The sequence below is a fragment of the Orycteropus afer genome, unplaced genomic scaffold (assembly GCF_000298275.1).
Source record: "Orycteropus afer afer isolate SDZICR_OR568_19922 unplaced genomic scaffold, OryAfe1.0 scaffold00347, whole genome shotgun sequence".
Classification (NCBI taxonomy): Eukaryota; Metazoa; Chordata; class Mammalia; order Tubulidentata; family Orycteropodidae; genus Orycteropus; species Orycteropus afer.
In genome coordinates this window covers 674,550-690,185 of record NW_006921934.1, presented here as the reverse complement: position 1 = coordinate 690,185, position 15,636 = coordinate 674,550, and the positions used below count along the sequence as shown (strand labels likewise).

Sequence of the window (15,636 nt, the reverse complement as noted above, 5' to 3'; positions counted from 1 at the left end):
GTATCACTACGGAAGTAGGAATGCCCAACCTTCCTTCCGAGGAGTGGCTGGTGGGTTTGAACCGCCAGTCTTCTGGTTAGCAGTCAAGTGCCTTAGCCACTGTGCTACCAGAGCTCCTTGTAGGACCCTTACAGATCTACAATTCTCTGACTTTGTTGAGTCAAAGAAAACAAACAAAAAAATCAGTAGTGTCACAGATTTGAACATAAGCATCATACACACACAGAGCCCTTCTAAATACCCTTCTTAGCAGGAGGGAAATGCTTAAGGGAAGACCAAAAAGGTTTCCTGGGGAAGATCTAATATCAAGCCAAAAGTTGAGAGAGCAATTAGGAAGTAATTTCACCTCACAAAGGGCTTCTGTGAAATGCAATACTCAGCAATAAACATTACAGAAAACACACCCTAAGGATGTTCCCACCTACTTGGAGCCTTCTGAGGGAGGATCCATGGTGTAGTGAAAATTCCTGTTACATGGCTAATTCTTTAAATTGAAGATTTAGGATTTTACTTTGAAAGCATACAAGGAAATTAAAAGACGGGGGAGAAAGTGGGTAAGTTCTGGCCATGAGGTTTCCATGTGCTCACCTGGCTGCATCCTGTGATTCATGTGTTCCCCCTGGTGATGAGTCACAGCCCCGTCACTAGGCACCCTACAGGTGGCAAACAGTCACCCCAGAAACCAAGAAGAAATGCTTTTAGCATTAAACATTACCCAAAGCATATGGTCAGCTTCTTTCCACCTTGGAAGGAAAAAGAAATTGGATCCTATGTAAATAAAAGCAGGATATGTAGAACATGGACTCAAAATGTTCAGATTCCTTGGGTTTAAAACTACTAGCCCATCCTCTGCTTCTGGTAGAAGAGCACGTAATAATTTTGATGCAATTTTTAAAAATTACACTTTGCCAAGTGTAAACTGAAGAAAAAAAATGTAAGCTTTAGTTATGTGGTTCACTGAATACTAACTAATAGCATTTTTAAAACCCATTTTTGTTTTCTAAATAGTGATGCCCTTTGATGAAAGTGGAGGTGTAAGCATTACAATCTTATGACTGATTTACTGGAGAGCTGGGGCCAAACCTCTTTACATCAATGCACTTACCTCACTAGCAGCCAGGAAGCATCAAGTATTTCAAGTAAACTCAGAATCAAGCCTTTCCCTATCAATTCATTCAGTTACAATCCACTCTAAGAGTTCTGGCTCATTTTGCTTTGGGAAACTCAATCTCCAACAACTATTTGTCATTCAAATTTTGCTTGTGCAGCTGCAACTACAAATGACACTTACCTCCCCTACTCCAAGAATAAAAACTTATCTGAATAGATAATTGCAGAGTTATGTTTTCCTCCTTTCCAGTGTATGGAAAACCTGTCATCTGGTTCTTCTCTATTATTGGTCTTTAGTGGAACCAGTTTACAAGTTAAAACACCACCAATGGACACAAGTTTTCAAAGTTTCTTGCATCTCAGAGTTGGGCTGGGTCAATCTGGGGTTAGGCAAGCCATTATCTCGATAAGAAAACTCAAGGCTTTGTATGGTTTCTATTGTCACAGGTTGTATTTACCAGGCTCCAATTTTCCCCATGTACAGAAACAGACTTGCTTTTACAAGTATTTAAACTTACTGTTTAGAAAATAAAACACTATGATGTTAAGCTTGGTATTTTGAAACCAAATATACAAACACACCAAATACACATTCAATGTTTATGGTAAACTTTTTGTTATCTCACCAAACCAGACAGTAACCTTTTGGGGCAAAGGCACTGTGTCTCTTACGATATGTAAGTAATTCAAATGACTGAAGAGATTATTAGAATTCAGGGAAACCATGGGCAATACATATGAAGTCATATGAAGTTTGTCTTTAAAGAGGGAAAAGACAAAGGCCTTAGATCACACCAATGATTTAAGGACACACTATCATTAATTAAGCAATGCACTTTTTTACCTGTATGTCTATCATTAAAGCCCCACTTCACCTATTTCTTACCTATTATTTCTCAATGGAAAGCTTCAGTGCTACCTTAGTAAATCTCTGAATGCTTACCTGTGTTGCTTTTCTTACCAGGAAAGCTTTCCTTCCCCACTCATCTTGATCCTATGCAAATCCTATTCAACATTCAAGCTGTAGTAGGTCTCATACAAGTCTGGAGAGACAGAGTTCCTTTCTCTCAGTTCCTACTGCACTACAGCAGGAATTTTCAAGTGATTAGTGTGCAGCCAGGGTTGAAGACAGTAAAACCCTTTTTGAAACAAGTGGTAGGGATGCACATTAATTTAGCACCTAACTGCCCCGTATGACTGTCTTACTATTTATCACCCCAACCCCAATCCACCATCACCATCACATCATTTTTATTTTCTTAAGTTTCTTTGGAAACTTACAAACTTGCCATTCCTTATCCAAAAGTCAGTAATTCTTATATTTTGAAGATAGGCATATTATACCCAAGGACAATCAAGTCATCAATTCCACAAGGTATCCCATTAAATTACAGTTTCTGAAGTACCATGAAAGGTGATTTGGGGAAAAGAAATAGGTGGAAAATGAAATCCAAGGATTCAATAATTTCCTTATCCAAACTTCTCAATGGACATTTTCTGGAAAGAATCATTCAGTATCCATTTATTCAAGAACTCATTTTGGACGTACTAAATCCACAGCACACTACTATAGGTGTTGACAGGTATTTAAGAGGAAGCTACAATTCTCAAAGCTGATAATCTAGCTGTAGGTAACATAAATGCATTACTTAAGTTTGCCTATATGTTTTTTTAAAACATGTCTGTGGAAAAAAATACAATTGTTTAAAGAAGAATCATCATTTAAGATGAATAGCAATCATTTTAACTGTTCAGGACCAAAAGCACTAGCCACTTCTCAGCTGCAGCAGCTCTGCCTCAGCAACCTCTGAGGTTCTGGAAGGCACTTTGATTTACTCACAATTTCAAGATCAGTGAAGCCCCACTGCTCTTAAGTTTTCACCTGCTACAAGTGTGAATGAATCAGACTGCCTCCTCTAAATTCTGAGCAAGAGAAATGAGAAGGGGAAGTGGGTAGGAGAGTGGTGATATGACATCGAGGGACAAACAGATAAACAGGGAGAGTTGTGAAAATGTTTCGTAACAAGTACTAATAACCTTTCTTGCTCTAACAATGTTTCCTTGCCTCCAGATTTCTGCACCCAGATCCAAGTGGCATCTCAAAATAACAACCAGCTTCTGTCAGTTCTGTCTTGGCTGCACACTGGAATCATCTGGGCAAGTTTAGAAATATCGATAGCCTAAATCACACTACAGATTCTGATTGGTTTAGGATGCAGCCTGGCATAAAGATTTTGTAAAGGTCATTAGGGTGACTGTCATGCGTACCTCAAGTTTTATCAACTTCTGCACCGGGCACACCTGTTAGGGCATCATTAAGGCAGTACTAAGTGTCTCAAATGTCTGGTGGCATAGTGCCTAAAGCATTTGACTGCTAACCAGAAGGCTGGCAGTTCAAACCCACCAGCCACGCCTCGAAAGGAAGATTGGGCAATCTACTTCTGTAGTGATACTGCCTTGGAAACCCAAGGAGGGATCGCTATGAGTCTCGACTTGCCAGCAGTGAGTTTGTTTGTTTTTAAATGTCTCAATCATAAAGGATCAGCCCAGGATTGAAGCAAAGTCAGAGGAGGAGCAGTTCTATGCCTTTGAGGCACACTGCACCACAGAGAAGGTACACATATAGGACAAAGAATGACAAGAAATTACTTTTATCACCCCCCCAGAGAGTAAACTGAGTTATTAGACTACCTTTATCCTAGCTTATCTCCTCTAACTCGCCATGGTGAAAGAACGAACTGTGGCTGCTTATACAAGAATATAAATCTCAAAGGGTATGTGAGAATTCACTAGACAGGCCTAGAATCTGAAAAAAACAGCAGCCCTTACACAAACTCTGGAATGAGAGACTTGCATGCAAAACTGGCCTTAAAGAATCCACTGACTGAGGTTATCAGGTTTTTCCATGGCAGTACTTCTAACTGCAGAAGTCATCTGAGGGCTCACTCAATAACTTTGCTTTAACTTATACAAATTGCACACACTGCTCCAAAATACATCCCTGTTTCTCAGCTTTCCCCAGCATGCCACATTTTCTGTTTTTACCTTCATGGTTTCCTATATGCTCAAAGTCATAGACACTTGGTGCTTTGTATGATCTGTAGGCCATGCATGGCTAGGTCCACTGATTGATGTACTTCATGAGCTAGACAGATTTATGCTTAATTTCCTAGGATTTAGTCTGTCTTCTTGTGTTGAGGAAGGTGTCAAAACCATATACAGGTACAGGTAAACTGTACCATTTGATATTTAAACAAATGATCATTGTAACTTCTTAACCTGTAATAGGCTAAAAATCACTAACTCCTACCCCTACAAATGTAAATGGTGTCTTATAAACTTAGAAAACTTTATCACTGAATTAGAACATTCCTTTACTATATTCTTCTGCTCTCTTATCCTTATCCCACATTAGCATCCAGCAACACATGCTCAAGTTTAGAACGGAAAGCTACTATTAAATTGCAAATCTTCAATCAGCAGACTCCAATTATCTGCTATCACCATACCCAATTCCAATCTTGGCCAGTACTCCCACAAACGAACACAAGGCTTTCCCTTGACTCTCTAGGAGGCAGAATACACTAGTAAAAATTCAGACAGTGTCAAATACAATTTTCCCCAAAGTAGCCCTATTACTGAAAAACCATCTCTGGTTCCTAGGTATGCACATGAAAACTGGACAATGAATGAGAAAGACTGAAGAACTGATGCTTCCGAATTATGGTGTTGGCAATGAATACTGAGTGTACCATGGAATGCCAAAACAAATCTCTCTTGGAAAAAGTACAGCCAGAATGCTCCTTAGAAGGGAGGATGGCAAGGCTTCGTCTCACATACTTTGTACGTTATCAGGAGAGACCAGTCCTTGGAGAAGGATATCATGGTTGGTAAAGCAGAGCGTCAGCTAAAAAGAGGAAGACCTGCAGAGATGGACTGACAGTGGCTGCATCGATGGGCCCATGGCAAAGAACTGGGCAGTGTTTCACACATATGGTCAGAACTGACTCAATGGCACATAACAACAACAAATTTGGTTAGCACAATAAAACAAAGTACACCAAAAGACTGATGAAGAAAGGGATATGGGAAGTTAAGTTTCTAAATGGTGATCTCCAGCAGAGGGTTATGTTGTTGATGTTATGTAACGTTGAGTCAGCCCGGACTCATAGAGACCTCTCCTTCAGTTTCCAAGGCAGTATCACTACGGAAGTAGATTGCCCAACCTTGCATATGAAATAAACCAAAAACGCTTTTCCTTGGCAAGAAAACCTTGTTTTAATAATGAGATGCTCTGAATGAAGACAACATGCCTGTTTATTCTATTCTAGAAAAAAATGTACTTGGCCAAAAAGTAACTTACTTTAATAAGCAATCATACACTAAATATTACATATTTTAAAAACTCAAAATCAACAACACCCACTTTAAACCACCTGTTACTAAATAGGCAGAAAATTCTCCTTCATTCAAGAAACATACACAGTTGTTTTAAAATGAGACCTCAGGCCTGATGAAACAAATCCACACTATGAGTTGATTAAGACTAGCTTCTTGCCTTATTACTTTCAACACTGACAAAATTCCACATATGCTTCCACACCTCTTTTCACATTTTTTCAATAGTACCATTCAACCACATGGTAAAGTTAGGGCTTATGAAGAGTTTGCTATTCTCTTAAATTAAAATGGATATGTTACCTATAATAACATATAACTTAACTGCCAAGTATCGTTAATTTTCTTCAGAAATTAAAAGTACACATAATACTTTCACCAAATGAAAACTGACCTATGTTACAAGAACTTTTAAACAAGTAACAGTAACAGTAAGGAAGGGAGCAAGTAAATTATACAGAACTGAACAAGAAATATCCAATGTAGGCATATCTACAGTGTAAAAGAATGTGACCACACAGCACTACTAATGACAATGCTGACATTGGAACCATGTGCCCAGCAGGTATGTAGTACTGCTAGCCTCAGGCTGGTAATAATAATCAGAAATAGCTGCACTGTGAACAACACTGCCTAAAATGGTCACCAGTGAGGATCAGAGGAAGTCCTGTATTTCTTTCAGCTTTGAATTCCTTACCTTTAAAATGAGAAAATCTTGCAAACAGGATTGAATGTGACAATGTACATTAAAGCAGTTTAAAAGAATGAAAGCTCCGTTAAAGAAATGTTGCTATAGATTATCATAGCAACCTGAAATGGTAAGGAATCACTTAATGTGTCCCCCCCCCCCTTTAAAGACTAGGAATTCATGACTACATAGCCCACAATTACAATGCCAGTAACAAAACAAAACGAAACTCACTGCTGTCAAGTGGCATCCGACTCATAGCGACCCCTCCTTGGGTTTCTGAAGCGGTATCACTACATTAGTAGATTGCCCAATCTTCCGAGAAGTGGTGGGTGGGTTTGAACCACTAGCCTTCTGGTTAGCAGTCAAATATCTTAGGTACTACACCACCAGAGCTCCTACAAAGCCAATATGAGGCTAAAAACAGATTTGACTTCCAAGTCTCCTTCCATGACATATCTTTCTCGTATGATCCCATATTCACAAAGATAAGCATTTTGCGTTGTTCCTTGTCAAAAGGGGAGCCTGGATTAAGTGTAAACCCACCTTTCTTACACAGTAGAAATCTATTTGGAAAATGGCACAACCACATTACAATAGAGACCAGGAGATAACTAGTCACTCATCTGTGGGAGGGAACTCTGGTAGCCTAGTGCGTAAGGCACTTGACTGCTTACCAGAAGGCTGGCGGTTCAAACCCACCCACCACTTCTTGGAAGAGAGATTGGGCAGGAAGACTGAGCAATCTACTTCTGTAGTGATATCACCTCAGAAACCCAAGGTGGAGTTGCTATGAGTCAGATCTGACTCGATGGCAGTGAATTTGGTTTTTGGTTTAATCTATGGGACTGGGGGAGGAAAATGGGTTATACATTTCCTCAGGGAAAGACATTACTAACTCATTTCTGGAAAGCTGAGTGGAAGCTTACAGAAGCCAGTGGAAGGACAGAAATGTTTCAAAACATGGACAGTTTATTCATTTTCACTAATTTACTACACAAAGTACAGAAAAAGATCAATAATGCTGTTTTGGTTTCCTGTTAAAGCCATATTATATAAAAACATGACTTACATGATTTAAAAGAGATTTACAACAAGAGTAAAGAAACAGTTCTTTGAACATTTAGAAGGAATCCAATTAACAACAGGTAAACTCTATACTAAAAGGGACAAAATGTGTTAGGGTATATCATGTATGTTATAAAGAGCACACACACAGACATCTACTGCCACGGAGCCAATGATGACTCATATCGACCCCTGTAGCATTTCCAGGGCTGTAAATCTTTATGAAAGCAGACTGCCTTATCTTTGGTTAAGAGCCCAATGCCTTAACTACAGCACCACAACTCCTTATAAAGAGAATAGGATTCTACATTTTTTAACATGCTATGGAAATAATTTATATTACATCAGACTCATAATTCCTTCTAAATAAAGTTGATGTAACATTCTAAGAAAGGAACTGGTCTCATAAAATGAAAATCAATTTTACCTTACTTCAAATTTTAAAATAAGGAAGAAGTTATTAAACTTTTTTATTTTCTCCAAATAAAACATCTTGGTAGTCATAGCACCACACAAAGAAACAAGTACTAGACCAGGACTTGGAGGTTTTGGGTTCTAGCTGTAGAATTGCTACCACATACCCGTGTGATTTTAAGTATAAACCCACCACCAGTCCCTAAGCCACTCTGTAGAGCTCTGGTAGCATAGTGGCTACGACACTTGCCTGCTAACCAGACGGCTGGCGGTTCAAACCCACCAGCCACTCCTCGGAAGGAAGGTTGGGCAATCCTACTTCCGTAGTGATACTGCCTCGGAAACCCAAGGAGGGGTCGCTATGAGTCGGGGCCGACTCGACGGCACGTAACAACAACAACAACATACATGATTTACTAAATGGAAGAATATGGTATGCCCAACTGACATTTTGTCTAATCAAAGTTAAATATTTGAAGAGTTAGATCTTACATCAGCAATATTTAATGAAAAATCCACAATTTCCAATATGGTTTTCATCTAAAAAATAACCAAGAGATCATGCATGTGCTAAATTCAATACCTCAGGAGCAGTTATATTCTTTTGCACTTTATAAATGATGAGATATGCAACTAGATCACCTACAAAACTTATTATGGACATTTAAAACAATGGGGCAAGGGAAAGTTTATAAATGGCTCCAGAAAAAATTACCAAAACCTGATAGCCAACTCTGAATCACAAGCACATGTTTTTCATTAGAAGCTCCTCACTGTCAATTTTAGACTCCATCTTTAAATTTCAATTTAACCTTTCAACTGAAACTGCTAACAACTGTAACCTGCATTATGCAGAAAAGCCATTTAGTGGCTCTACCTGTTGAGAGGTTCAAAGCACTTAAGTAATTTTCATGGCTGGCCTTAGGCCTCTGAGGGTAAAAAGCCATTTGGAAGAATTAAGTTAATTGCTACTTGAAAGACAAAGATAATAGCTTTTCCCTCAACAATTCAATAATTAATATTAGCAGGACCATTTCAGAGTTCACACCATACATACTAAGCTACAAACAACTGAATCTGTCTTTAAAACATATTCTGGGACGTAATAATCCCACAATAAGTTATGTTCAGTTCTTTCCCAGCACTTCCTCTCACTTTAATTCACCTCACAGTGAAACTGAAAATGAAAAAGCCATCTAATTAAAATCTTGTCAATAATCAATACATGTAATATTTTAGCTTTTACAAAGAGTTTCCTGGGAGGTATAAAATTTACATACAAGAACTTTGAAAATCCATAATAAAAACTGAATGCATGCCATATTCTCTTGATAAAAACACTTTAAAACCAGGTAAACCATTTCAGAATCAAAACCTAGGTAATATCATTTAGTGTCTACCTACAAAGATGTGGGAGGGGAGTCCCTCAAAATGATATGAAACTGCCTCAAGGCCCCAATACACCAGATTCCTCAAGAAGACTGACTGACACAGTGGCTACGATAGACACAGGTATAGCAAGCATTGTGAGGCTGGCACAGGACTAAGCAGTGTTTTGTTCTGTTGTATACTGCTATGAGTCACAGCCGATCCGATGGCAACTAACAACAACAACATACACTGCTGCAAAAGTTAGGGAATGTACTCCTAACACTTCATTTTTCTTATTCAAGACTTAAAGAATTTCATTGCTCAATCTGTCAAATGTTTAATTAAAAAAATGAAAAGTGCATTTGAGAAATCAAGTAAATGTCTCATAAATCCACAAGGTCCCTCTTGGTATAATCTAAAATTTTCCTAATTAAAAGCAAAGTGTCCTTTGCAACTGCCTCACCCTCCCATAACAACAGAACTCAAAATCCACTTTCTGAAACACAGATGCATTTTCCTGCTTCTTTTCATACAACCTTTTCCAAACTTGCCACAGTATTCCCTCAACTATTACTCTTTTTAGGAGTTCTGGTGGCATAGTCCCTAAGGCATTTGACTGCTAACCAGAAGGTTGGTGGTTCAAACACGCCAGCCACTCCCCAGGAGGAAGAAGATTGGGCAATCTACTTCCATAGTGATACTGCCTTCGAAACCCAAGGAGGGGTCGCTCTGAGTCGGATCGGACTCAATGGCAGGAATTGAGTATTTCTCTTCTTGGGAAATTTATTATTAATTGTTTAAATAATTAATAGTTTCACTTTTTGTACTATAAAAGAAATACATGTTAATTACCAAAAGAAGAAATAGTGACATCTCATTCTACAATCTAGAGTTTTATTATCCTGATATAATTCCCGCTACCCTCTTCCTATGTGTTAATGAACTTTTAAAACTTGTTAATTACTGAGTTTAGGTTGGTAACAACAGTTCAAGCATCTTTTTCATTTGGGAAACTATATATACTAGAAAACATCTGCCTGTAACAGCAAGTTAAATAAATCTTAAAAATAAAAACAAGATCTGCCAGTATCCCCCTGAGCCAAAATACACTGAAATCATCTAGAAGCTATTACAGGAATGTACCAGCAGCTGTTACATGTGAACAACTCTCCTATCAAATGTTTCAGTTCTTTCCTCAAATGGAGTCTGAATATAGTATAGGAGTCTGGCTGATAATATGCAAATGAAAACAAACTTCCACAGATAATAACAGATCACTTTACCCAAATATGCACAATTCAAGAGGACTTGGCTGCTGCTTCTTTTTTTGGTGGGAGCGTTAATCCCACACTTATTCAAATTATGAATACCACTAATACAATTTCAGATTACTCAAACATCCCAAAATATATCAGTGGCCCATGAGAAGATTCATTCATTCAAATATTCTGAGCCTAAACTTTGCCAAGTACTGGGGATACTAAAGATACTGTTCTTGTTCTTTAAAGAGCTCAGTGGTGGACAAATGCAAACAAAAAACAGTAATATAAGTACTACATAACTCAAGGTACACAAACAATGCTAACAGATCAACAGCTAGAGGATATAAAGACTATTAGCCGAAGTATAAAAATCCAAGTGTGTATCTGCCAGCATGGGGAAGAAAAGTAACATATAAAGGACTATGAAAACACTAGGTGAAAATGTACAGACTATGACCTGCGTTAGGGAAATGCAAACAATATGAGTTGGATACAATTTAGAGAAGGTATACAGGAAAATGAAACAGGTAAGTTAGGGAGAAGCAAAATTATAGTGTCTTATAAGCCAAAACGACACAGGACCAGACGACGTTTCATTCTGTTATCTGTAAGGTGGCCCCGAGTTGGAGCTGACTCCATGGCAACTAACATGACAGAGATTTACTTGATTCTACCTACCATTTTATAGACCAAATCTGAACACTTCCACTGGTGACTATTTGAAAGATTAACCTTAGAAAGCAAGGCAGGTGGTTAGAAGCAAGAACAGTTATATACTACAAATGTCACAATTAATATTTAATAGTTAATTTATTAAGATAGTAGCACTTGGGAGTATTACATGGACGTGGAAAACAACTAAAAATGGTGCCCCTTTTTCTGGCTTTATAGAGGAATGGAAGGTAGTGCTGTGAGCAGAAACATGAACACAGTAGGAAACAAATGGATTGAGAATGGAAGAAGAACAGGGAACATGTTTCTCTAAGCTCTTCAGGGGTGCAGTACATAAAATCCATGCATACATACACATACACACACACACACAGCTCTGGTGATATAGTGGTTAAGGCATTCAGCTGCTAATCAAAAGGTCAGTGGTTTGAACCACCAGCTCTCTCCACAGAAGAAAAATGAGGCAGTCTGCTTCTGTAAATATTTAGTCCTGGAAACCCAATGAGGTGGCTATCAGTTGGAATCGACTCAATGGTAGTGCATTTGGGTTTGGGTTTATACATACATACACACACACACACCTATTTTCCTTATTATCATGATAAAAACCTAGAGGATAGAACTCCTCAATCTTGCTCCCGTAGTGTTTTGTACATACGCCTTCATGGTGTAATTATTCATACACATACCTCTCCCTTAACCTTGGACTGCCTGGAGAGGATTGGGTCTCTATCTTTCTAGTAGCTTGAAAGGGGCTGACATATAAGAGACATTCATTAAAACACGAAATGTTTGTTTGTGGTTCAGGCCAAATGTTGTTACCACAAGACAGTACAGCTTAATGACTTTCTGATCAACACTCAGCTACAGTTACTCCTCAGAGGGTTTATTTCATGAAGCATGAGACTTGTTTTAGGCATCAAGGAAAATAGATACAGAACAGCATCCTGAAGAGCTCCAGTGGTGCAGTGGTTAAAGCACTGAGCTGCTAACAAATAGGTCAGCAACTCAAACCCACCAGCCACTTCGTGGGAGAAACATTACAGTCTGTTTCTGTAAACATTTACAGTCTTGGAAACACTATGCAGCACTTCTACTGTTTTAAAGGGTTACTACTGAGTTGGAATCAACTCAATGGCAGTGGCTTTATAGCATACTGAGATTAAGAGCATGAGCTCCTGAGCCAGAATGCTGGATTCCACTTAACCACTCCATCTATAAAATGAGGGTAACAATATCTACACCAAATAGGACTGCTGTGAAAATAAGTTGTATTGATGATGTTGTGTGCTGTAGAGTCAGCCTGACTCATGGAGACCCCTCCTTGGGTTGCCAAGGCAGTATCACTACAGAAGTAGATTGCCCAACCTTCCTTCTGAGGAGTGGCTGGTGGGTTTGAACCTTTAGCCTTCTGGTTAGCAGTCAAGTGCCTTAGGCACTATGCTACCAGAGCTCCCAAAGTAAGTTAGCTATTATTATAATCTTCTTTTGGGGGAGTTTGGATAAGTTTGAGGACAAATTAAAGATTAGAAGCAATATAGTCCTTCCTTGTCTGTAGGAGGAGACAGCAAACAAAACTAATATGGATCAATTTTATTTCTGAAAACCTACTTATAAATTGATTTGTCTGAGGTTCCTCAGTTTCAGAAGCCTCTCAGTTCTTCCCCAGAGCTAGTCCTCTTTAACTTGCTTTCACTTATTAAGAACTAGTAATGTATCTTAAAAAAAAGTCCCAGGCTTTTTAAAAAGTATAAAGACAGTCTCAGATTATATTTAAAACCCTATTCTAGTACCCTGACACAGTAAATACCATAAAAATAGCTGCTGACACCCAGCAGAAAACAGCAGAGGATACCAATAATATGGTATGTTGGGCTTAAAGGAATAGATTCTAGGCAGAATTAATTGTCCCTGCAAGCACCCACATTTTTAGTTTATTGTCCAGTCATCAGGTCACAACTACACAAAACCCATGTCAGTTCATGCTGTTCCTCTTTTTCCTACAAGTTAATTTTGTATTATGACTCACAACCCTTTAGCTGAAACATAGGCCTGAGAATAACAGGATCCATTTAGGAGATGGTTAAGAGAATGTGGGTATGTGTGTATGTTTTGTTGGAAACAAGAGGAAATTAAAAATTCTTTCATTTCTAGTTACCTATGACAAACTAGAAGTGTGATTTATGATAGAATAAGTTATTATAAATGTAATCTTATATGCCTTAAACATACAGAGGAAAATCTAAATTACCATACTGCTCTGCTTCCTTGGTCAGTCTTCAGTAGTACAGTAATTCAAATATATGTCTTAACACATTACTTTTATACAGATAGACAAAAGCTGCTAAACTTAATGATAATTCAAAGTCTTTGATAGGTCCCACATAAAAAAGAATGAGTGGTGATTTTTCTAGGGTCACATATTCCTAAAAATTAATGGCTTTTCTAAAGACGCACAGCTTATTTACACACAAAAAAACTTATTGGCAAATAATTCTAGTTTCTTCTCAAAAGTTCTTTAGTCTTCTTTGAGATATTTCTATCTTATAAATGAAAATATTTTTAATAAACATATTTAGACAAATGGTGGAGCTCTGGTGGTGTAGTGTCTACGGCATCTGACTGCTAAACAGAAGGCTGGCAGTTCAAATCCACTAGCCAATCCATGGAAGAAAACTAGGCAAATCTACTTCCGTAGTGATACCATCTCAGAAACCCAAGGAGGGGTCACCATGAGTCGCATCCAACTTGACAGCAATGAGTTTGGTTTGGTTTTTAGACAAAGGAAGATGTGTGCCAAAGAACTTGTGCAATTATTTACAGCAATACAAAGCAAGCACACAAAAGACATCTTACATGGTCTGTTGCTAAGGAGAAGAGACTGTGTCACCCTAGAAGTCACTCAGTGCAAACAATTCTCTCCTTAAATCATCACTGGAGAAGACATGAACTGAGTAGGTCAAGGATAAGCTCCTGTATCCATACAGAAAACAGTGCAACAGAATACTCACCTAATGAGGTTCCTATGAAAGTCTCTCTCAAAACAAAAAGGGGGAAGGAATAGATAACATGTTAATCCTAAAAGTCAAATAAATTATAAACGTTAAAGAGTTTTCACTTGATATAGCTATATGCTACAAGTGACATAAGAGTCGCTAGGTGACACAAATGGTAAGCACTTCACTACTAATCAAAAGGCTGGTGGTTCAAACCTATCCAAAATGACCCTGAAGGAAACTTCTGATGACCTGCTTCAAAAAGTCTGCAGATTTGACAATCCTATGGAGTTCAGTTCTGTTCTGCACACATGGGGTTACAATGAATCAGAAGTGACTTGATGGCCAACTAGTTTCACAAAGTTATTAACTGTATGCTACAGTAGAGTGGGTGTTTGAAGTACAGAGGACAAAAAAATTAAAAATGTTGTCAATGAACAAGTTTAGTACTTTAATTTTCTATGCTTTCCACTAGTAGAAAGACATAGAGTTAAATCCTTGGCTTCTATTATGTCTCAAGTTTATATTTTAGAAGTAAAAATAAAATTGTTCTTTCTATGATGATTTAAGGTATTCTGTTACTTCCTCCCTTAAAGTAACTAAATAAAATCAGTCCTTTACAAATTTATTCTCTGTAACTAACAGTTACTATTTAGTCAAATGGACTCACAGCAACATCATGTTTCTCAGAGTAGAACTGTACTCCACAGAACTTTCAATGGCTGATTCTTGGGAAGTAGATCGCCAGGTTAATCTTATAGTAAGCATTAACCATCTGCACCACTCAAAGACTCTTAATCATGACTGGTAATCCCAAAAACTTCCTCCCTACCTTCACCCACACCAAAAAAATGTAGAAGAGAATCAAATTAGTAAAATTAGTTAAGAATTAAGTCATATTTCATAGTGGGGAAAGGATGAAACAGCCATCCATAAAAATCATACACTAAAATTCTAGATGGATTAAATCTTAAAAAATTACAGAGGTACACAGGGAAAAAAAACAAACAAGGGTAGTCAAGATAAAACTTACTGTTTTTGAATTCTCTACACCACCCCCAAAATAAATACGTTATAAACCATGTTTTAGTTAAAAAAAGTAAATAAAAGACAAATGATTTAGAAATCAGCAAAAATGAGTTTTATCTCAAAATCTATATAATATAGTCTATCAAAATGCAGTCAAATTCAAACTCAAAAGCAAGTTTTTTAAAAAAAAAGCAATTTCAATTTTAAAAACATATTTAGAAGTGAAAACTCTAAGTATATACTGTACAGAAGTACATTAACCAAGGAACAGTAGGAATATGAACTTAAGAGTGAGTTAGATATTCATTCAAAAAGAGACTTGGTAAATATTAAGAGGGGCGACTCGAAAGCATTGAGTTTGATTTGGGTTTTTGGAAACAAAATAGGTAAACAATGCAAAATACTCAAGTTTAAAAGAACAAATTTAAGAAATGACAAAGATACATAACCACACATTGACCTAAACCTCACAGTCTGCAAAATTTCAATTAAAATATAAACTATTAATACTGATAAGAAAGCATAAAGAAATCAGTCTGGCCCAAGTGACTTTATAGTTCAACTGAATCTCATCTTGGGAACAGAAAAACACAAAATACTTTACAAATGACTTAAAGAAACTAAAAAC

The 15,636-nt window shown here is 37.6% G+C and overlaps 1 protein-coding gene across 1 annotated transcript in view; it reads right to left on the bottom strand.

The window, feature by feature from the left end:
- Nucleotides 1-15,636, bottom strand: part of DNAJB6 (DnaJ heat shock protein family (Hsp40) member B6) — a 60,197-nt gene that overhangs the window by 12,098 nt on the left and 32,463 nt on the right. The window lies entirely within an intron of this gene.